General features: G+C 45.8%; 1 non-coding gene across 1 annotated transcript; it reads left to right on the top strand.

Annotated features, from left to right (window-relative positions):
• The first annotated feature begins 1,266 nt into the window (after positions 1-1,266).
• On the top strand, positions 1,267-1,399 carry LOC120870631. The gene has a single exon (XR_005722835.1). It is a non-coding gene; the product is annotated as a small nucleolar RNA SNORA70 (small nucleolar RNA).
• Positions 1,400-6,298: the final 4,899 nt, after the last annotated feature.

Here is a 6,298-nt window from a genome sequence, read left to right as displayed (position 1 = left end):
AGTGTGTCTATGTGTGAAACTGAAGCATGCCCTTAGTTTCTGCTGGGGTGGTAAGCCACAAAGAGGCCACTTATGCTTCTGTTTCCAGTTTTCCAGTTTGGCACCTCAAGAGTCAGAGCGAAGGCTTCCTGTGCTAATGAAATGGGCTCGCAGGGGAAACATCATGTTTGTCTGAGGGAGGACATTCCACAAGTGAGTAATAACCCCATTTTAATGAGGAGCTACTCAGAACGACCCAGCCAAACCCGTTCTTCTGCCTTGGTGGTTAGAGCCTGACCCAGCTCCCTCCTGATACCACGGCTCATTGTCCGACAGCCTTCAATTAATGAAGAGGTTCAAAAAAATAATATGTCTCTTGGGCCCTAGGACTTTGGGCTTTTCTAGTCCCAGAAATGACTGCTTTGTTTGCCGTGAGGGAAGCAAGACAATCACAGAAGAATTAGTAGGTAATTATTTCTATCTCACTCCCCCAGATGACAATGGGTGGATGGGGTCTGGTGCCATCCCGTAGCTGGCAGGTGGGCACCCTCACTGTCGTCCTAGTGTTGTTCTCACTTGCCCAGGATAGGTGGCAGAAACCTTGTCTCCACTAATCCTGCTTTCCAAGGCCTTGCTTACCTCAAGTTGATTTTGTTAGGGGGAACACGCTGACTAAAACTGCCCACCACGCCCAGGTACCATAGTAACCATTATTTTATGATAGAAGGTCCTGGTAAGGATCATGGAATTAACAAGCCACCACCAACCAGAATAATTTGGGAAAGGTCAAAAGGAGATGCCACGTGTCCTACCACCTCCCAGAATCCTTCTTGTTGGCATCCACCCTGGCTGAGCAATGTGTGCACCACCAGGAAGGACCCTGAGTCGGAGTAACTGGCCAGAGAAGACCTGGGAACTAATCCAATCACCATAAAACCCAAGACTTCGAGCCACATGGCAGGGCAGTCCTCTGGGTTCCCATACCCTCCTGCTCTCCGCTCGGGCGCCCCTTTCCAATGACGTCTCTTGCTTTGTCAGCATGTATGTCCCCTTGGACAATTCATTTCTGAATGTTAGACAAGAGCTCCCTTTGGGGCCCTGAAAAGGGTCTCCCTTCCTGCAACAGTTTCATTTTCAGAGTAGAGTGGGCTAAAGATAGGGTGAGAGATCCTCAGAAAGTGCCCCTCGCAACAGTTGTATTTACACCTGTCTAGGGAGCCTGCTGTGAACTTCCGTAACTGGGGCCCTATGTTCTGCTGTTGTTTCCAAATAAAAGATCAAGTTTTATTGGAGCCAATTAAGCTGACTGTGCTCTTTTCTCCATGGGGTCCTGGTGTGCAATGGCTGCAAACAGCAGCTTCTTTGGTAGTGTATGTAGGCTGTTGCCTGTATGGGTTGCCATTCATGATTAGCTACTGTCTGTAATCAGGCTCCAGGCAGGTGAGTGTGGTGCCTTTGGAAAGCTTAGGGCACAGCGGCCAGGGTCCACATTGGCCAAATCATAATGTCCATCCCCACCAAGCTGCAGAACAAGGAGCATGTGACTGAAGCCCTCCACAGACAGTTCAGTTGCTCAGTCATGTCTGACTCTTTGCCATCCCATGGACTGCAGCATGCCAGGCTTCCCTGTCCATCATCACCAACTCCCAGAGCTTGCTCAGACTCATGTCCATCGAGTCAGTGATGCCATCCAACCATCTCATCCTCTGTCGTCCCCTTCTCCCACCTTCAGTCTTCTCCAACATCAGGGTCTTTTCCAAAGAGTCAGTTCTTTGCATCAGGTATTGGAGTTTCAGCTTCAGCATCAGTCCTTCCAATGAATATTTGGGACTGAGTTCTTTTAGGATTGACTGGTTTGATCTCCACAGGCCATGTTCAAATTCCTTGACTGCTAGAAGACCCGAATCTCTAAGTGGGGACTTAGTAAATTTAAAGGGGATGAATTTGAAGACATGGCATAAAAGTGGCTCATCCCAGAGGCTGTGGGGTCAAATATACCCCCAATCATGGCCCCCTGCAAGGATGGGGGCCCTGCACTCCTGATAACCTTGGTGCTGTCCCCTCCTTACTCATGCCCACCAATAAATCCTACTTTCCTGTCCAAAAAAAGAAATCAAGTTGTAGCTTTCTGAGTCCACTTAACTATAATGAGGTCCCAGTTCAAAGAGAAGTTAAGGGGCAAGGCCACAAGGGTAGAGCTTCCCCAGCGAGGCATCTATGAATGCACAGCGCAAAGTGCATAGGTAAGTCCACCTCCTGGGCTCAGTCTTTCCCTTGCACTTTGGGGCCCTGGGGTTTGGCAGTGGAACAAAGAATTGCAGGTTGTAAAGAGTGTCTAGTAGGAGACTCAGCAGCCAGTGAGGGTTGCAAGGTAAGGTTGAGGTCTTACTGGAGGGAGAGGGAAAATGCCTCTGCGTTCCACAGGCCATCTCTTATGTGGCTCAGAAGTGGCCTGGAAGGATTTCTGGATGTGGAGTTCATGAGCTCTGGAGTTTTAGTACCCTTTCTTATTACTGACAGCGCCAACACTATCCATCAATTGCTGTAGGCTTACCATGTACTCAGCGCTTTACAAAAATTATCTCATTCACTCTTCACAGCCACAACCCTAGGAAGTAGGTACTAGTACTGTCCCCGTTTTACAGATGAGGAAGTGGAGACAAAGAAAGGTCAAGCAACTTCCCCAAAGTCAAAGCAATAAGCAATTTGGATTTAGAAGCTGTGTTCATTACCACTACACCATACTACTTCTTCATGAATATTCATATACCATATAATGCTATAATTATCTGTTGAAGTCTTATCTCCTACTTTAAACTTGATGGTGGCACAGTGTGTTATTTATTTTCTCATTGATAGTGGACAATACAGACGTGAACACCAAGTGAGTGCTCACCAAATGTTTCTTGAATAAATACTGAATACCTGAATATTACCTTCTGTGCCTTAGCATGGGGAGTGGGGGAGTGGGGAGGGGAGGTATACGTTGCTAAGGCACATGACTCTAGTCCTCTGGTAGTGAAAGTGGAAATTATCACCCTAAACGGGCATTTTCTTTGATGTGGGTTTTGCAAACTGGCCTAGATATGACTAACAGTGGCAGCTGTATATACCATTCTTGGCCCAGAATGCTTCCTTGCACTTCTTTGGAAACAGTATTTCCCCAACTCTTGAATCTTCCTCCCTCACTCCCTGAAGTTTGAGTGGCACTGTTATTCATTTATTCATGGCTGTGCTGGGTCTTGGATGCTGCATAAGGGCTTTCTCTAGTTGCGGTGAGTGGGGGCTACCGTTCGTTGGGGTCTGTAGGCTTCTCATCATGGTGGCTACTCTTGTTGTAGAGAAAAGGCTCTAGAGCATGTGGGCTTTGGTAGTTAAAAGTTATAAAAGCAAAGCTCCTTAACCCAGTAATTCCACTTTGAGAAATTTATCCTACAAATATATTTGGATATGTGGCATTTAACCATGTATGGCAGCATCCTGTAACAGCCAGACAGGAAACAATTTACGGTCATCAATTTGTTGTTGTTGTTCAGTCACGAAGTTATATCTGGCTCTTTGTGACCTCATGGACTGCAGTATGCCAGGCTCCTCTGTCCTTCACTATCTCCTGGAGTTTGCTCAAATTCATGTCCATTGAGTCAGTGACGCTATTTAACCATCTCATCCTCTGTCGCCCCCCTTCACCTATTGCCTACAATCTCTCCCAGAATCAGGGTCATTTCCAGTGAGACAGCTCTTTGCATCAGGTGGCCAAAGTATTGGAGCTTCAGCTTCAGCATCAGTCTTTCCAATGCATATTCAGTGTTGATTTCCTTTAGGATTGACTGGTTTGATCTCCCTGCAGTCCAAGGGACACTCAAGAGTCTTCTCCTGCACTGCAGTTTGAAAGCATCCATTCTTCGGCGCTCAGCCTTCTTTCTGGTCCAGCTCTCACATCCGTACATAACCAATGGAGAAACCATAGCTTTGACTATATGGACTTTTGTTGGCGAAGTGATGTCTGCTTTTTAATATGCTGTCTAGGTTTGTCACACCTTTCCTTCCAAGGAGGAAGCATCTTTTAATTTTATGGCTGCAGTCACTGTCCACAGTGATTTTGGAGCCCAAGAAAATAAAATGTTCATCAATAGAGGATTTAATAAATTGAGGTACATTCATGCAATGAAATACTATGTCTGTGCTCAGTCAGTTCATTAGTGGTCAACTCTTTGCAGCCCCATGGGCTGTATAGCCCACTAGGCTCCTCTGTCCAAGTGATTCTCCAGGTAAGAATACCAGAGTAGATGCCATGTCCTCTTCACAATGAAATATTGTACATTAAAAAAAATAGAAACAGGAAAAATACTTTATGTTTACACATGCATAGTCTATTTCTGGAAGGACATGCAAGAAACTGGTAAGAGGGGTGTGCCTGGGGAGTATACTCTTCTGTGGTTTTCTTATTTTGCACCATATGGTGGCTCAAACTGTAAAGAATTTGCCTGCAATGCAGAAGACCCAGGTTCAATTCCTAGGTCGGGAAGATCCCTTGGAGAAGAAAATGGGAACCCACTCCAGGACTCTTGCTTAGAGAATTCCATGGACAGAGGAGCGTGGCAGGCTACAGTCCAAGGAATTGCAAAGAGTCAAACACAACTGAGTAACTAACTTTAACTTTCATATTATTACCTATTCAAAATTAAATAAGTAAAATTCATTTTAAGTGTGAAATAACCTTAAGAAAAATTGAAAAACATGGATGCATTATAAAGTAGATTGCAAACATTGTGAGTTTTTAGAATATCCCACAAAGTGTTCTAAGGCATTTCAAGCTCACTTGGGATTTTCACCAAAGATCTAGGGGAATGAGGGTAACAAATAAGCTCTCTTAGTTGCCTGTGACACACAGAGGAAAAGTGTGAAAAGCAATCCTTTACAAGATGGTAGGGCCATAGGTAAGCTGTGAGGGAGATAACCCCTTGGAACTAAGAGTTGATAGTTGGAAAAGAATTTCCAGACACAGAGTATTTCAGAAAGGAGCGAGCTTATTGAGAGCAAAGAGTGGAGATAACGTGGATAATTCGAGCACAGCAGGCTGACCTCCTGACAGACCAGGGAGAGTCGAAGGGACACTGTTAGAACAGTGGGCTGGCTCAAGGAAGAGTCGTTGCTTTTCTCGGGTTGGTAGCCCACTTTTATAGTCTTAAGACAGAAAATTCCGACTGGAAGGGTGGCATTAGGTTAGGGTGCCATAGGGTGAGTACTGGGATAGGCATTTCTGCCTAATATAGGGTCAAGGAGCTGGCTATTAAAGATCAGGGGCGCTTTTGGCAGTGGTTACAGTGGGGTTCAGTCAGTTCCATAAATGACCTTGGAGATGGGGTCCAGATCTGTGGCCTTGGTACAAGGCCTCGAACCTGTGATCTTGGGATAGGACTCCACAGTAAGGTCATCCTCTGAGTTCTGAAAGAGATCACGCTAAGTATTTATCTGTTGGATACTGACTTGTTTGCTGTGTTGGGTCTTAGTTGCGGTGTGTGAGTTCTAGAACACAGGGGCTCAGTAGCTGTGGCACCCGAGCTCTCTAATTGCGGCATACAGGCTTCACTGCACGTGGAATCTTAGTTCCCCAACCAGGGATCGAACCCATGCCTTCTGCATTGGAAGGTGGATTATTAACCACTGGAACACCAGGGAAGTCCCAACTCTACGTATTTAAAACTGAGAATTAGTTTATGTAGATGTTGGCAGGGATAAAAAGTGAAACAGAGAATAGTGAAGTAACTCAAAGATGAGAAATAGCAAGCAGTTACTGCCTCCCTTAAACTGAGAGGCAGAAGAAGGTCATGGTGTCACCATGGGGCTGGGATCATCTGCTAAAAGTTGGAGCCAGAGAGATAGGAGAGAGCTTGAGGTTTGGGGGTGGGGATGGATCCTTTGTTTGGGGACAGGATGAGGGTGGGGATACTCTGGCTTCTTCCTTGATCCGTCCAATCTCCAGAAGTGTCTACCATTAATGGGGCCCAGCAACTCACTGTGGTGCCTATTCAGCCCAGGAGTGTAGCCTTGCCTTATGTCAGCCCCCCGCTGCCATACTGAAAAGAGCTGAGGAAGATGAGGAATGGATTTGAGGGTAAAACTGGCCCACAATCAGGACAGAGAGGAAGGAGAAAAAAAATCTAAACATAACTCACAAACCTTTCCCTTCAAGAATAATCAACTCAGGCTGTCTGGATGAAGGTGGGTTAGCAGTATTGTAACATTAGAGCCCAGACAGTTTCCCCAAAATGTTCTTTATAGCTGGTTTGTCCAAACTAAGATCTAACCCTGGACCACA

Source organism: Oryx dammah, unplaced genomic scaffold (assembly GCF_014754425.2).
Source record: "Oryx dammah isolate SB20612 unplaced genomic scaffold, SCBI_Odam_1.1 HiC_scaffold_11, whole genome shotgun sequence".
Taxonomy (NCBI): domain Eukaryota; kingdom Metazoa; phylum Chordata; class Mammalia; order Artiodactyla; family Bovidae; genus Oryx; species Oryx dammah.
This window is presented reverse-complemented; position numbering and strand designations above follow the sequence as displayed.